At 37.8% G+C, this 18,215-nt stretch overlaps 1 protein-coding gene across 1 annotated transcript in view; it reads left to right on the top strand.

Annotated features, from left to right (window-relative positions):
* GRXCR1 (glutaredoxin and cysteine rich domain containing 1) overlaps positions 1–18,215 on the top strand; it is a 120,855-nt gene that overhangs the window by 55,191 nt on the left and 47,449 nt on the right. The gene's annotated exons all lie outside the window — the stretch shown is intronic.

An 18,215-nucleotide genomic window follows, 5' to 3' on the forward strand; every position in this document is an offset into this window, starting at 1 on the left:
ACTTGATAGATATAATGTCACTAATAAATGCCATAAGAAAGCAAAAATTGAAGCATAAGGGGTGCATAGGAGGATGCTTGAATGCAAGAGGAAGCCACACAGCCCATGATGGAAGGGCTGAGATGTGACCAATTAGAGGAAAGCACTGCATTATCAGTTTGGGAGGTAGAGTTACTGGGCGTCAATTCTATTTTTCCACATCACAAGTGTATAATCTAGGGCAAGTCATTTTTTTTTTTGTTTTTTGTTTTTCCTTTAAGAACTTTTATTGAGATACAATTGACATACAATAAACTGCATATATTTAAAGTGTACAATTTAATATTTTTTTCTTATTAGTAATGTACGTATGGCAATCCCAATCTCCCAATTTATCCCACCCCAACACCCCCTATTTTCCCCATTTGGTGTCCATATGTTTGTTCTCTACACCTGGGTCTCTATTTCTGCCTTGCAAACCAGTTGATTTCTATCATTTTTTTATAGTCCACATATATGTGTTAATATACGATATTTGTTTTTCTCTTTCTGACTCACTTCACTCTGTATGACAGTCTCTAGGTCCATCCATAACTCTACAAGCGTCCCAATTTCGTTCCCTTTTACTGCTGAGTAGTATTCCATTGTATATATGTACCACATCTTCTTTATCCATTCATCTGTTGATGGACATTTAGGTTGCTTCCATGTCCTGGCTATTGTAAATAGTGCTGCAATGAACATTGGAGTGCATGTGTCTGTTTGTATTATGGTGTTCTCTGGGTATATGCCCAGAAGTGGGATTGCTGGGTCATATGGTAACTCTATTTTTAGTTTTTCAAGGAAGCTCCATGGTGTTCTCCATAGTGGCTGTATCAGTTTACATTCCCACCAACAGTGCAAGAGAGTTCCCTTTTCTCCACACCCTCTCCAGCATTTACTGTTTGTCGATTTTCTGCTGATGCCCATTCTAACCGGTGTGAGGTGATACCTCATTGTAGTTTTGATTTGCATTTCTTAAATAATTAGTGATGTTGAGCAACTTTTCATGTGCCTCTTGGCTATCCGTATGTCATCTTTGGAGAAATGCCTATTTAGGTCTTCTGCCCATTTTTTGATTGGGTTGCTTGTTTTTTGGATATTGAGCTGGATGAACTGTATATATATTTTGGAGATTAATCCTTTGTCTCTTGATTCATTTGCAAATATCTTCTCCCATTCTGAGTGTTGTCTTTTTGCCTTGCCTATAGTTTCCTTTGCTGTGCAGAAGCTTTGATGTTTCATTAGGTCTCACTTATTTATTTTTGTTATTTCCATTACTCTAGGAGGTGGATCAAAAAAGATCTTGCTGTGATTTATGTCCAAGAGTCTTCTTCCTATGTTTTCCTCTAGGAGTTTTATAGTGTCTGGCCTTACATTTAGGTCTTTAATCCATTTTGAGTTTATTTTTGTGTATGGTGTGAGGGAGTGTTCTAATTTCACTCTTTTACATGTAGCTGTCCAGTTTTTCCAGCACCACATATTGAAGAGGCTGTCTTTTCTCCGCTGTATATCCTTGCCTCCTTTGTCATAGATTAGTTGACCATAGTGTATCTCTGGGCTTTCTACCCTGTTCCATTGATCTGTATTTCTGTTTTCATGCCAGTACCATACTGTCTTCATCACTGTAGACTTGTAATATAGTTTGAAGTCAGGAAGCCTGATTCCACCAACTCCGTCTTTCCTTCTCAAGATTGCTTTGGCTATTCGGGGTCTTTTGCGTTTCCATACAAATCGTAAAATTTCTTGTTCTAGGTCTGTGAAAAATGCCATTGGTAATTTGATAGGGATTGCATTGAATCTGTAAATTGCTTTGGGTAGTATAGTCATTTTCACAACGTTGATTCTTCCAATCCAAGAACATAGTATGTCCCTCCATCTGTTTGTGTCGTCTTTGATTTCTTTCATTAGTGTCTTATAGTTTTCTGAGTACAGGTCTTTTACCTCCTTGGTTAGGTTTATTCCTAGGTATTTTATTCTTTTTGTTGCAATGGTAAATGGGATTGTTCCCTTAATTTCTCTTTCTGATCTTTCATTGTTAGTGTATAGAAATGCAAGAGATTTCTGTGTGTTAATTTTGTATCCTGCAACTTTTCCAAATTCATTGATTAGCTCAAGTAGTTTTTTGGTGGCATCTTTAGGATTTTCTAGGTATAGTATCATGTCATCTGTGAACAATGACAGTTTAACTTCTTTTCCAATTTGGATTCCTTTTATTTCTTTTTCTTCTCTGATTGCTGTGGCAAGGACTTCCAAAACTATGTTGAATAGTAGTGGCAAGAGTGGATATCCTTGTCTTGTTCCTGATCTTAGAGGGAATGCTTTCAGTTTTTCACCATTGAAAATGATGTTTGCTGTGGGTTTGTCATATATGGCCTTTATTATGTTGAGGTTAGTTTCCTCTATGCCCACCTTCTGGAGAGTTTTTATCATAAATGAGTGTTGAATCTTGTCAAAGGCTTTTTCTGCATCTATTGAGATGATTATGTAGTTTTTATCCTTCAATTTGTTAATATGGTGTATCCCATTGAGTGATTTGCATATATTGAAGAATCCTTGCATTCCAGGAATAAACCCCACTTGATCATGGTGTATGACCCTTTTAATGTGTTGTTGGATTCTGTTGGCTAGTATTTTGTTGAGGATTTTTGCATCTAAATTCATCAGTGATATTGGTCTGTAATTTTCCTTTTTTGTAGTATCTTTTGTCTGGTTTTGGTATCAGCATGATTGTGCCCTCATAAAATGAGTTTGGGACTGTTTCTTCCTCTGCAATGTTTTGGAAGAGCTTGAGAAGGATGGGTGTTAGCTCTTCTCTAAATATTTGATAAAATTCACTGGTGAATCCATCTGGTCCTGTACTTGTGTTTGTTGGAAGATTTTTAATCACAGTTTCAATTTCATTACTTGTGATTGGTCTGTTCATATTTTCTATTTCTTCCTGATTCAGTCTTGGAAGGTTATACCTTTCTAAGAATCCGTCCATTTCATCCAGGTCATCCATTTTATTGGCATATATTTGCTTGTAGTAGTCTCTGATGGTGCTTTTTATTTCTGCGGTGTCCATTGTAACTTCTCCTGTTTCCTTTCTAATTTTATTGATTTGAGTCCTCTTCCTCTTTTTCTTGATGAGTCTTGCTAGAGGTTTATCAATTTTATTTATCTTCTCAAAGAACCAGCTTTTAGTTTTATTGGTTTTTACTATTGTTTTCTTTGTTTCTATTTAATTTATTTCTGCTCTGATCTTTATGATTTCTCTGCATCTACTAATATTGGGTTTTGTTTGCTCTTCTTTCTCTAGTTTCTTTAGGTGTAAGGTTAGAGTGTTTATTTGGGATTTTTCTTGTTTCTTGAGGTAGGATTGTATCACTATAAACTTCCCTCTTAGAACTGCCTTTGCTGCATCCCATAGGTTTTTGGATCATTGTGTTTTCATTGTCATTTGTCTCTAGGTATTTTTTGATTTCATCTTTGATTTCTTCAGTGATCTCTCAGTTATTTAGTAGCATATTGTTTAGCCTCCGTGTGTTTGTGTTTTTTACAATTTTTTTTCCTGTAATTGATTTCTAATCTCATAGCATTGTGGTCAGAAAAGATATGATTTCAGTTTTCTCAAATTTACCAAGGCTTGATTTGTGACCCAAAATGTGATCTATCCTGGAGAATGTTCTGTGTGCACTTGAGAAGAACGTGTAATCTGCTGTTTTTGGATGTAATGTCCTATAGATATCTATTAAGTCTAGCTGGTTTATTGTGTCATTTAAAGCTTGTGTTTTCTTATTAATTTTCTGCCTGGATGATCTGTCCATTGGTGTAAGTGGGGTGTTAAAGTCCCCTACTATGATTGTGTTACTGTAGATTTCCTCTTTCATAGTTATTAACATTTGCCTTAGGTATTGAGGTGCTCCTATATTGGGTGCATATATATTTATAATTGTTATCTCTTCTTCTTGGATGGATCCCTTGATCATTATGTAGTGTCCTTTCTTGTCTCTTGTAACATTTTTAATTTTAAAGTCTATTTTATCTGATATGAGTATCGCTACTCCAGCTTTCGATTTCCATTTGCATGGACTATCTTTTTCCATCCCCTCACTTTCAGTCTGAATGTGTCCCTAGGTCTGAAGTGGGTCTCTTGTAGACAGCATATATATGGGTCTTGTTTTTGTATCCATTCAGCCAGTCTCTGTCTTTTGGTTGGGGCATTTAGTCCATTTACATTCAAGGTAATTATCGATATGTATGTTCCTATTACCATTTTCTTAATTGTTTTGCTTTTGTTTTTGTAGGTTCTTTTCTTCTCTTATGTTTTCCACTTAGAGAAGTTCCTTTAGTATTTGTTGTAGGGCTGGTTTGGTGGTGCTGTTTTCTGTCAGCTGTTGCTTGTCTGTAAAGTTTTTGATTTCTCTGTTGAATCTGAATGAGATCCTTGCTGGATAGAATATTCTTGGTTGTAGGTTCTTCCCTTTCATCACTTTAAATATATTGTGTCTCTCCCTTCTGGCTTGCAGAGTTTCTGCTGAGAAATCAGCTGTTAACCTTATGGGAGTTCCCTTGTATGTTATTTGTCGTTTTTTCCTTGTTGCTTTTAATAACTTTTCTTTGTCTTTAATTTTTGTCAATTTGTCTACTATTTGTCTTGGTGTGTTTCTCCTTGGGTTTATCATGCTTGGGACTCTCTGCGTATCCTGGACTTGGGTGCCTATTTCTTTTCCCATGTTAGGGAAGTTTTCGACTATAATCTCTTCCAATATTTTCTTGGGTCCTTTTTCTCTCTCTCCTCCTCCTGGGTCCCCTATAATGTGAATGTTGGTGCATTTAATGTTGTCCCAGAGGTCTCTTAGGCTGCCTTCAGTTCTTTTCGTTCTTTTTTCTTTATTCTTTTCCACATCAGTGATTTTCACCATTCTGTCTTCCAGGTCACTTATTCGCCCTTCTGCCTCAGTTAATCTGCTATTGGTTCCTTCTAGTGTATTTTTTCTTTCAGTTATTGTGTTGCATATCTCTGTTTGCTCTTTAATTCTTCTAGGTCTTTCATAAACTTTTCTTGCAACTTTTCATTCTTTGCATCCAGTCTTTTTTCAAAGTCCTGGATCATCTTTACCATCATTATTCTGAATTCTTATTTTGGAAGGATGCCTATATCCACTTCATTTAGTTGTTTTACTGGGGTTTTATCTTGTTCCTTCATCTGGTACAAAGTCCTCTGCCTTTTCATTTTCTCTATCTTTCTGTGGCTGTGGTTTTCAGTTCCACAGAATGAAATACTGCTGATACTGATTAGGACAAGTCATTTTATATATCTGATTCTCAGCTTCTACATCTTTCTAAAAAATAAAAACATTTCCTTATATATTATATATATATACACACACACACAGATATATATATATATATATATATATATATATATATAGCATGACATATAACTATGTATGTAATATATATATTTAAGCAGTAATTTACTAGGGGGGAGGAAGTTTGGAAGAAAATTATTCTGACATTGGTAGAGAGGAGATATTGTTGGCGGTAGAAAATAGAATTAGGTCGGTTAGGCTATAGAAATCAAGGCAAAAGGTGATGAGAGTTTACTGTTTCATAGGAGCAGTAAGAAGAAAGCAATACAGACATGAAAGGAGATTTATGAAGACACTGCCTCAACAGAAACTGGTTTATGTTTGAGTCCGATCAATAGAGAGGAAGGATGGAGACTCCAGGACCCAGTAGAAGATGGACAGGCAAAAGCCAGAGAGGGAAGATCAGAAAGAGCATGGATTTGGGGAAAAGTCTGATTTTAGACTCACTGAGCTTGAGGCTATGTCAGGATTTAAAAAAGGAAATGTTCATTAGTCTAGCTCAGATGAGTAGAAATGAAAAAAAGTATAGACTTGGGAGCCAGCAGCAGGAAGGTGGTAGTGAAGGCACTCAGATAGGTTGGTCCTTAAAGGGAAGGAGTTTATAGAAAAGATATCAAAGGTTCAAAGACTTAGCCTTGGAAAATATCAGTAATTAACAACCGTTACTTATGTATAGTTATAAGAAGTATAGTAATGTCCTGCGTTTTATTTGAGCCTCATAAGAGCTGGATGATGTAGATGCAAGAGGGTTTTACTTGTTTTATAAATGTGGGACTCAATTTGTTACAGGTCATTTTACTACAGACTAGCACAGATGGGAGTCACAACTTAGGTGTCATATCTCCAAATTCAGAATTCTTGAAACCATGAAGTCAAGAGGAAGGAGATCGACGAAGCATTCATGAGGTCCTCAGTCACTCATTCTGTTCAAGCCTAGGTGATATATGAGTGTAGAAATGGGCTATGTCCCAAGCATGTGAAAACTGCTAAAGAGGCTGATATTCTCTAAAAAAGGATTGTTTCTGGAAAGGTTTTTATTTCTGGAGAGCAAGAATGTAATCACTAAAGTTTATGAACTCTGCTGAAATCCTGGGTATTGTAACAGTGTCTTTGATTGATCACAACAGAAACATGACCAACTCAAGCAAAAAAAACACAGAAAGAGGAACTTATTTGTTGACTCATGTAATAAACTGTGGCCATTTCAGGGATGGAGATGGAAAGAAATGTGGAAATATTGTCAAGAATCTTTCTTTCATTTCTGCTTCCTTCTTCCTTTCTTTCTTCTCTGTATTTGGGGGTGGTGGGAACCATGTTTATCACTTTCTATACTTTAATTCTCAGAGCTTGGGAACCAAAGAAAAAGATGCTTTCTCCCTCCAAGGGCTAGCTGAGGATGTGACAGCAGAATGCAGGTTGGGGACTGTAAATTGGCCTCTTCAAAGGGTGGTTGTTTCTTAGCGTACCATTTCAGTAAGTGCTACCAGGTAGATGGTGGATGTTGATGAAAGACCAACAGTCTAGGCTGTCCTCGGGCATGGCTAACAACTGCACAGGCATTTAACCACATCTTACTGGAGAATAAGGGAGAAAAATGATGCTCTCTATTCTATTTTAAAGATGGTTAGTCGGTTTTTATCCTACCTCCTGCTTCACAAATATATATTTTGGAGTACCACTTCACAGAATCATCATTAACTTCAATAAAACTATATTATTTCATTTTAATTGTAAACGCTAGTCTTTTGGACTTTTTCTTTTTCATATGTCATTAAAAACAATAAAATGAGGACAAGTGAAAGAGGCCTTTGGTGATTTGTTTGAATGCGTCCTGTTGCTGCTGTGCAACATTCAGCTTGCAGCTTTTGGCCTGGCAACGTAGTTTCAATTTAATCAGAGAGGACCATTATTAAATCATTCTATCCAGACTTATCTACACCTACTAAATGGCCAAGCAACAGCAACAACCTGCATTTTCCCCTTGGGCATTTTGCTAAGAACAAATTCGTCGTTATTATTATGTCAAAAATGTGTTAATGAGATAGAAAAAATATACACTGTAAATGTTCCCTTAAGTTACAATCAGTTTGATGATATTCTAGTGAGGTTTTGTTGGTTTGCTTATTTTGAATGGACAACTATCCAGTTTTGTTTTTTCTTAATTTTCCCCTGTATTATGCTATATTGTGTTTATATTATAATGGGAAGTGCATAAGCTTTAGGATCTGATGGCCTTAGGTTCAAATTTTGGTTTGTTCTTCATTCAACAAACATGTGCTTACTGCCTTGTAATAGACGCTCTATTAAAAGTGTAAAGGATGTAAAATTAAATAACACAAACACTGATCTCAGCAAGTTCATAGTCTCATGGTCAAGGAGGAAGGGGTGGTGCAGAGTGCGTGCTGGGGTGCAGAAGTCGGGCAGCACCCATCCGGTTGGAGGCAGGGGTGGGAGAGGCTCTCTAGATGCTGCTTGACCTGACTTGTGTCTATTGAGATGGAAGAGGGAAGAATGGAGGAAAGTGTTCCAGGTGCAAGGACTACATTAGAGAATGTTAGGTATACTAAAGAACATGGCGTGTTTTGGTGTGTTGGAGAATTTGGCACATAGTTGAAACTTATTAGTCAAATAATTAGTACAGGGTAAGGTGTGCCATGGGAAAGGAGGCTAGGGGGAAGGTAAGAGCCACATCACAGAGGCTTTGCAGGTGAGTATTTTGACCTTATCCTGAAAGCTTTAGGAAGCAGTTATGTATTATTATGTTATGTCAAGAAATAACATGATCAGAGTCTTATGTGCATTACAGAGAGTGGATAGAAAGGGTCTACTTTAGAGGTATGGAGACAAATTAAGAGGCTGTTGTTGTAATCCAGGTGAGAATAGTGGAGTCCTGAGTTAAAACTGTAGGAGTGGGGACAGAGGGAAGGAGACAGGCTTGACACATATAAAGAAAGAATTGATACTAGATTTATAGAATATGGGGGTGGTGAGGGAAAGAACTGGAGAAATCAGGACCATCCCCAGATTTTTCAGCAGCTGGTTGAATAGGTTTAGTGGCAACGATGAGGTTAGCTTCAGGCATCCTCAATACAAGGTATAGAAGGTGTGTTTCTCAGGTGGAGATGTTACATTGATAACTGGACATCCAATATGGAATGCTGCAGTGCAGTCTGAGCTGAGGATACACCCTATTGAAATTTTGGTTGAGCTCATCTAGCGAGCAGGAGGAGGAGCAAGCTTAGAGCCCATGAGAAACAGAATTCTTAGGGTAAGAGAGACCCTAGCTGAACATGGAGAAGGAATAACCAGGCATATAAGAGGAAATCTAGGAAAGAAGGATATTATATACACCAATGGGAAAAGAATTTTTTGGTTTTGTGCTTTGAACAAGTTTGCAGTCTCCCTGTGACTCGTTTACTTTGTCAATGAAAATGGAATAATAATACCTATTGCATTGTATATTGTGAGGATTAGAGTGATAATAGATCCACGTGTCTGATATAATGCCTATAGCATAAAAATCATCAACGAATATTTTTTTCTGCTTCCAATGTTGATTGAATTGTGAATAAAATTGTTGATAATAAAATCTTCCACCTAATGAGACATTCTTTCCTTCACTAATTTAACCAGATCTCTTTCCTAATGACTGAATCTCCAAAATCTAATAATCAGCTCCAGTGAGGAGTTCTGGTGTCAAAGCAAGCAGTGTCTGGTGAATAACATTTCCAAAAATATTTTTATTTTCTTCTTTCTGATAATACTGTGATCAATCTTGTTTAAAAACACCTGCATTTATTTCTTATTTAAATATGCACTCAATATCAAGTGTTAAACTTGCTTTACAAAATTACATTGGTCATTCCAAACAGTACAGTATATACTTGAAAAAATATGCTTTTTAAGGTTTTGAGTATTATTCTTCACATCCTCTTCAGTAGGTTTCATGTGCCTCACAATTTAGTGCCTTTTATTAAAGCAACCTAATTTGGGGAAATCTGAGAAGAGATGGGAAGGCAACATTTTCTTGCTTTTGAAATCTTAAGGTTATTTGTTTGTACACTTTGAAGTTGAACTGAAAGACTTAGCTAGATTCCTTTGTGGAGCACACAGACAAATGCAACCTCTGGCTTTATGCAGAAATTTCAGACATTTTCATTTATGTTTTCCTTTTCATGTAACACAAAGTACCTCCCTCATTTGGTCATGCTTAGTGTCTGATTTTCAGAGCAGTTTCTTAAGCTTGTTTGACAGTTGGAGGCAAGGCACGTTGCGAGGTAAGAGATAGGAAAGAGTAGAAAGCAGAGATGAGACACCCTAGATTGATTAAAGATCAGGCAAATCTTTAATGCACTTGCTTCTTTTTATACTCTTTCCATTTCTTCAGTAGCAACTTGGAGAAAAGTCCTACTTACAAGTGGTTGTATCAAGGTCTTGAAAGAACAATGTGTTTTATGCCTGCCTTACCAGAATTGCCCTCATTTTGTGTTTATAGGAAGGCAATAAGCACAATAGTACAGAGGTTTGAGTGTACTCTTGACACGATCATAGATTTGTTCAAGCTGGGCTAGATGATCTCCAAGTTTCTTGACTTTTAAGATTGTGTAACTTGAAGTCCTTTCACTCCTAAATCTATGATCCATGACCTTAAAATTAATCTATCTGTCTCTATCTATCTGTCTTTCTGTCTATTTCTCTATAGGCTTGTCACCTACTTCTCTATTTCCTCATCTGAAAAGCTAAGATAATGATAGTACCTACTTTCGTTACAGAATGAAAGGACTCGATGCTCATAAAATACATGTGTCAGCTTCATGTGCCAAATTGCAAGCTTCCCATCAGTGCTCTCCAGCAGTTTCTTCACCTAAGTACAGTGTTTAGAATCTGGAGAAGAGCATATTTAGCTGAGGTTGGGACCATGACATTCAGAAGAGTCAGAGGGACATAGGAGTTAAACCTGGAAACCTGAGGAGGAGGCAAGAATGAAGGATTTGCCTGAGGCTGGGTCCAGTTTTCTCAACTTCTGAGTTTTCACTGGCTTTGAAATAGACTCTCAGTCTATTCCGGGAACTCCACAGAGACTGAGATCACTTCTCTTTGAAACACTGGAATTTATGAAAGCATCAAACTGAGATGACAGGCAGGTATTTCAAAATCCAAAGTAGACTCTTATCACATCCCAATCCACTAAAAGGGATTGACTACATTTAGCTGATTATTCAGGCATTTTCTTTGATGTAGAAAATGCAGAAAGGTTTTAATCTTTTATTGTTTGATTTTTATTCATGATATGCATATATTTGGGAGAGTGGAAGAAAAAGGTCACCTTTCCCTTTAAGAAAGCACAAGGGTTTTATAAAATAAAAAGATGAAAGGTGTTATGAAAATGATCAAGGCAGAACTAACCACTTATTATTCTGATGCTACTGTTCAACATTTTAGTCTACTTTCTTCTGGTTTTGCAACTTGAATCTTTCATAGGATGGGAGGGAAAATATGTTTTTTCTGTGCCTCCAATTGTAGGATGTTTCTGATTCATTTGCTGCCTGGTTTTTCACTGTGGTAAGCACATCCCTTTGGCATTGGATGCTCCTGAAATGATTTCGTTATTCACCTCAATATTAGTGTTATCTGCAGAGATGAGTAGAATTGCAAATGCCAATAAATCATGTTTGTGACAATTTCTATAGAAACCAAGAATATTCGTACTGGAAGAGAGATGATTTTGTCTGGTAGGAAGGTGGTTTCCATGAGATTCTAGTTCTTCTTCTTCCAGCTGTGTGACTTTGGAGGATAATGATGGCTGCTGTGTTTGTAAAATTTTATAATTTACCATGTCTTCAGGTGCATTTTACCTATGATCCTAGAGCTCCCTTATGGGCTAGATTATAGCTACACGCGTAAGAAAGAAGAGAAAAAGTAGTCCCAGGAAAGTAAACTGATTTCCCCAAGTTTCTGGAGCTCCTAAGTGCCAAAGCAACAGCTCCAGATGGATTTTCTTTCCGCTGCAATACGTTGCTTCCCAAAAAAAGTTTGATCCAAATAATTAAACTGTGAGTCTCAATTTCTTCCCATATAAAGTGTGCATATGGACTAGATATGACACCACTAACTCAGATCTAAAGGGATGATGCCGGCAATGTTAATGAGAGAGGTTGTCTAGATATAAAGGAGTGGTATTAAATGTGGCAACAAGAGACATGTGTCGTCTAAAGTGAAGAGTTGCTGTCAAGTTCCAGGTATTACTTTTGCACAGGAATGCAACAAAACCAGTGTTGTCAAGCTTTCTGCTTTTTAAAGAGAAGACAAAAATTTAGAGGTTCAAGTGAAACCTCCCTGTGCTTGAATAATGCTGCGTTGACAGAACTGTGACCCCTTTCTAAGGTCTTCGCGAGGTGGGGAGCACCTTCATTTCCATTAGCTCTGATGTGCTGTAAAATCGGTATTGCTTCAGTTTAACTTTCTGGAAAAATATATTTCTTTGGTCTGGAGGATTCATTAGGTTCATTGACTTTTCAATTAATGTGTGGGCCAACTTAGTAATTGATTTGGACAAATAGATAATTTCTAAAGCATGAAAGGCAATGAAATATAATGAATGAAATAAAATGAAATCCATTTATTTCTGTGATCTTGGAGCATTATGAAAACAGAATACTCTCGACAGAAATCTCTGCCTGCAGAGATTATTGCTCATGTGTTTCTTTCATGCCACCCAGAGGGCAGCTGAACTTAGACAAGGAGGGATTTTTATTACATCTTATGTGTATGCTCTACTTTATTGTTTTCACTCTCAGAATTGATGGCACATCCAAACAAATGTAAGAGGTAATTTAAGTCATTAAAGAGATTTGTTTTTTCATCATCGTGTAACTCTGAAGTTAAACTTTGCCATTCAGACTTATGAGGTTGATGACGTGTCAGTTTGGACTTGGTGATAATCGTAGTGGTGACAGCGCTGCTGCTGGTGTGTGTCCAAAACATTTAGTAATAATGATATTAATAATAAAGAGATAGCATATGTTGAGTGTTTATTATGCATCAGGCTGCATGTTAAGGGTTTTTCCGTTCATTAAATCTTTTAATCCTCACAAATTCCCATGAAGTAGGCATTGATGTCTATTTTACAAATAAGAAAACCGTGACTTAAAGAGATTAAGTAACTAGACCAAAATTATTCGGTTACTAAAAGGCAGATTCAAACCAAGTTTTAATTAAATGTTTGGAGAAGAGGTCAGGAAGTATTTCCTGAGCATCTTCTATGTACCAGGTCATATTCTGGGTTTTTGCGTACAAAATGAATTCCTGCTTTATTTAGATTATATTTTACTTTTAGAGATAGACAGTAAACCAATGAACATACGCAATAATGTCCAGCAGTACTAGATATTCTAAAGGAAAGAATTGGGTCAGAGGGTAGAGGGTCTATTTTACATGGGATGATGAGAGAAGGTCTATCTGAGGGGTAACATGTAACCAGAGATATTATAATAAAATGGAAGGGTGAGCAATGGGAATTTCTAGGACAGTCCTTTTGACAGTCCCTCCATGGTATACAATCCACTACCCAGTTCTGGAATGGTGTGACCCATTGGTTGGTTGTATTTAAGAGGGTTATGTAGTGTCTTCCTAAGGCATGAGCAAGGACTTAGGGGGCAGACCCAGGTTAAAATTCTGGTTCTGCTCCTTTTTCCTCTGAGGTATTTAGATACCTTAAGTTTATCTTCAAGCTTTAGTTTCCTCGTCTATAAAATTTGGATAATAATCATTTTTCTTATGATAAGTGAACATTGCACACATAAATTTACAGCCTTGGAACTATATATATATATATATATACACACACAGGAGTCATGCAACAAATAGTATTTATTATAATTATTTTTATAACCTGTGTCTTATAGAGGGACATGGAGAAGTTCCCCATGGTGTTTTGTGGTCAAAATGCAGGCGGGAATATGGCATAGAATATCACCATTCACCCTCAGAGCTGAATAGGGAGTGTGGTCAGAATGAAATCAGATCCAGGAAATAAGCTAAGAGAGGAGCCTGGTGTGGATAAAATGGGTTTTCACACCATAGTAGTTAATTGCAAGAATGAGAATTCAAAAGGCAATTTGAAAGCAAGGTGGGTGGGTTTTTTTTTATTTATTTAAATTTAATATTAAGAAGCATCCCAGAATATGCGTACACTACAGAAGTTTACAGAATAGCATGGAGAGGGAGAGAGAGAGAGAAAATTCCTGCCCTTTACAAAGACCCACGGCCCTGCTTCCAAAGGCATGTGTCTTCTATTTAAAATGGTGGTTCCTGGATTCAGTGGGTTGGCCCAATGCCTGATAATCAGGAAATGGGTCTAGTCCCAGTTTGCCTTCTGATAGGCTCATGGCTCTGAGCTAATCACATTACCTCTTTGCTTTCAGACAGAGGAGAAAAGATCTCTATACTTTGTCCATTTCAAAGGAATCTTTTTATACTGAAAAAAAAAAGTTTAAAATGCCCCTCCTAGGATGTTACTTATGGTTATATGTGGGAGCATAATTTAGTAAAGAAGCTAACCTCTTTAAATGATCAACATTTTCTCATGGGCATTGAATTTGGTCTACAGCAGTCTGTTTTGGCAACAACTTGATCCGGGGGCACAGGTAGCAAAACAACAGTGTGGCTCAGGGGTTCTTCTTGGCTCAGTGGAAACACATGGATTTTGAAGGGTGTGCATCTGGGCTCCAATTTTCTACCTTTGCTGTAATTTTAACTTTGTCACCTTGTTTAGGACACTTGTCCCTCTGAGCCTAGGTTTCTAGATCTACAAATAAAGACACTAATGGCATGTAAGCTATTGGAAGGACTAAGTGAATGTAAAGGGATTAACATTATGTCTGCCATCGACATTTAAAAATGTCACTTTTTATTATATTTTTTAGTTTTGTTTAAGACCTGAGTTCCTGGAATTGTCCGGAGGCCCAGATTTCAGGAGGCCTTGTCAAACCAGTGCCAGGCTATACAGGCAAAGGGTCAAGTGGAAATAACACACCAGATCTGGATCTGCTCCATCCTGGGGAGCTGTGTCTGCGCCAAGCAGATCCTCTGTCGGGGAGCAGTGGGGACTGATTCTTGGCCTGAATCGGCGGCAGTTCCAGTGGGTGCGGGGGCTCCAGAAGTGTCCCTGGATGGCTAGGTGACTAGAGTACTCACAATCTGATGGTGGCTATTGCTGGACAAGGTGCAGGTTGAGGACATACGTTGGCTCTACAGTAACCCCTTAGTCTTGTTCACTGCAATTTCTGTCCCTTGCCAACACATCTGTGTTTGCTCTAGGTTGTTGTGAGGCTTCAGGGCACCCCAAAGATTCATCTTTTCTAATCAATGGAAAGGAAGAAACGGCTTGCCTTTATTAACATCTAGGTCGGCTCTCTCAGAACAAGCAGGCTGTAATCCCAGTGGCTTCTCAGTGCTGTCTCAGACGCCTCCATCCTTCATTACGCTATTCCCATGGTAACCCTCAGGAAGGGAGAAGAGGGACAGCTAACTGCTGAGAGGCTATTTTTAGATTTCTGGCCAGATGCTTTGACAAATCTGTTGAGGGAAAGAAAATGAGGCAAGTGTAGAAGAGGATTTTTTCCCCAAAGACAATGGCATTTAAAATTCATATTATAAAACTGGAAACAACCTTGAGAAATCATTCACCCACTTCTACCTCTAGAAAGATCCACTGTCAAATCATATCAAAAAATTGTTCAATAAGATGGTTTTTAGAAAATTTTACTTAATAGCCTAGTCTACTAGATCACCATGTTTCCTACCTTGAATTTACCCCGGATTCAATCTCAGTTCTCAGACCAAGGGAGTTGGGAATGAGACTGAGTATCATTGCTTAAATTGTGGAATAACACAACCGTGGGGGCATCATTCCTTTAGACTATGCTAATAATGACAGTCTCTAGGTTTGTGCAGTGCGCATCCTGTACAACTATCTGCACTGGTCCTGCTTCAGTTATTTTTAAAATATGTAAACCCCTCCCATCCTCCTTAAAAGCCTTCAGGAATTTCTCATTGCTCTTAGGTTAAAGGCCATAGATCTTTAAAGTGGCTATAAAATACAACATAATATTGATCCTACGTACGTGTCCAGAATCATTCAGTATTTCTATAATTGTCCTTTGTGTTTCAGCAAAGACCTTTTTCAGAGTCTCAAACATGCTGTCTTCCTCCATCTCGACATCTTTGTACTTAGCTATGATTTTTCCTGCCATGCTCTCTGCTTAGTTAATTTCTGTAACTCTTTCTTATCCTTTAAGTCAGAGCTCAAGTATCAGAAAACACTTTTTCGACCTCTAAAACAAAAAAGGCCTTTCTGCCATAGCCTCTTCTAACAACTTGTACATTTCCTTTCTAGCACATAACAGCTTGTAATTCTATATTTATTTCTGTAACATTTTAGTTTTATTACTTTGAACTATGAGCTCCTTGTTGTTAGGGATCATAGTGTTTGCTCACCATTATATGTCTAGTGCCTAGCATATGTTTGGCAAATTATTCTAATGACTGGATAAATGACTAGCAGTTATTTTAAAGGCACATAAACCCAGTTTCTCTGTCAAGTCAAGCTGCCTGTGTGACTTTACCAGGGCTCCTCAAAATATAATGTGCATCCAGATTTTCCAGAGAACTCATTAAAGTGCAGATTCTGTTCAGTAAATCTGGAGTGAACCTCGTGTTTCTGCATTTCCAACAGGTATCTAACTAGCTCTAGAACTTGGTTGCACATTGGAATCACCATATGGGCTTTCAAAAAAAAAAATCTCAATTCTGAAGCCCCACCCTGGTGATTCTGATTTAACTGGTATGTGCTTGGCCTGGGCTTTGGGGATTTTTAAAAGCTCCTTAGTTTATTCTAATATCCAATACTCTTGGAGAATCACTGATTCCAGGTGAAGGTCATCCTCAACAGTAGGTAAAGGGATATTTTTGTTACCTTTTGCATTAGACATCATCCAACATGGCCACCTGATAAGGGTTCATGTTATTACTATTTTTAAAATGTATATCTCTTAGAGACACACAAAAGGTGGTACCAAGCACTTGTTTCCTTGCAGAGAGAATCCTATGTGAGTTGGTTAATGTGGCAGCAGAATGGTCCAATCTTAAACTTTCCCACTTCTTCACATGGGGGAGATGTATTTCTTATGAAATATTTCAAAAGTAAGTGTACTATTGAAAAAAGTAGAACATTTTGATAGAAACAAACACAGTTATAGCAGTCATTGCAGCCAGAGGAACAATGCATAATTACTCAGATCACATCATCAGGAAAAAGAGAACTTTGGTGCTCTTCCAAATGCTGCAGCATCTTCAGTGAGTTCCTTGATTTCCAGATTGTCCATAATTGTGAATATGAAGAGGAGCCAGAGGCTCTTGAGCATTTGCTTACTCTCTTTGAAGATCAGTCCTTCTTAATCTAAATCATAGTAATAAACCTTTTTTCTTGTCTTAATTATACTGATGTTTTCCATTGATTTATTCTTGCTTGTGGTTTTAATCTTAAAAACTCCACGATGTGGAGTGTAATATTTTTGCAGTGTATAACTCAGTACAGTACTATTTTAAGTACTTTTAAGCCTTACATTAGTTGTTTTTTTATTCTCTCTTAATCTTCTCAGCAAAACTATTAGGTAGCTACCACTATTATCGCATTTTACAGATGAGAAAACTAAGGCTAAGAAGCTCATTAGCTTCCCAGAGACACAAATGGCCAGAGGCAGAGTCCAGGTATCTATGATATACCTGTCTGGGGCTCTCTCCTTTCCAGTGTTACTAAATTAGCAGTCTATAGGCCAAACTCAGCCTTCAGGTATATTGGCCCAGGGGTCTCAATACATTTTTTTAATGAGGTGCTACTATTTAGAAAGCAGAAAATTTCCTACAAAAATCCAGATTTCATGTTATATTTACAACAGGTATATCTGACAACACCGAGTGATATGCCTGAAATCCTGAAACTTGCCCAAAGCTGAGTTATGTTTTTCCTTTTCCAAAGATATCCTCCCTGCCTCTCACGGATATCTCTTTTACTCCTGGCCTGCTCCAGGATTTATGACACCTGTTTGGTTCCTCCAGGCCTCTGGTGTTCAACTTTGCCTCTAAACCCTATTGAGGGAAGAAATGGTTCTCATGTCTTTAATACATTTTCTCGTCAGGAAAAAACAAAAAAGTCCTCTCTCTGTGGTGTCTTTGTCACTTCACACCTCTCTAGGACTGTCTGTGTGTTTGTATCTGCCAGAGTGGTCCGATTTCTTTGAATATAAAGAAGTGGTTTCCAATCAAAATTTTGATTTTACAGGAGCTTTCAAGTTATGAGGTTGTGTTTCAACAACTGTAGCCCTATGGGAACTCACGTATCCCTTGATCTCATGATACATAGTTAGGTTCTCCTTCAACTAAGACTATGATAAGGAGGAAGACGATGGTGTCACCCTGGTGATTGCAGGACCTCGCTGATAGGGCCCTTGTAGCGCTGGCAGGGTCTCCCAGGAATGCTGTAACTGATTTCTGATGTAGCAGGAAATGTAGACAAAAAAAGATTCTCTTTTTGGGAGTCTTCACCTTGGTATTGAGAGTTGCTTGTCTCTGTTGCAGTGTACAGTTTCCTCGTTTCCTTTCCGTGGCTGGCTTCGACCCACTGCTCAGCTTGGTGTTGGTTTCTCTGCACCGCCTCTGAGTTGCTCAGTCCCCTGGTCCTCATGACAGAGCCGTCTCACTGCACGTGGGAACCTGTCTCTCAACAGGGCTCACGCACACACACCGTGCTACTTAAACCTCAGAACAATTCTCTGACATAGG

This window comes from Hippopotamus amphibius, chromosome 3, assembly GCF_030028045.1.
Source record: "Hippopotamus amphibius kiboko isolate mHipAmp2 chromosome 3, mHipAmp2.hap2, whole genome shotgun sequence".
Lineage (NCBI taxonomy): Eukaryota > Metazoa > Chordata > Mammalia > Artiodactyla > Hippopotamidae > Hippopotamus > Hippopotamus amphibius.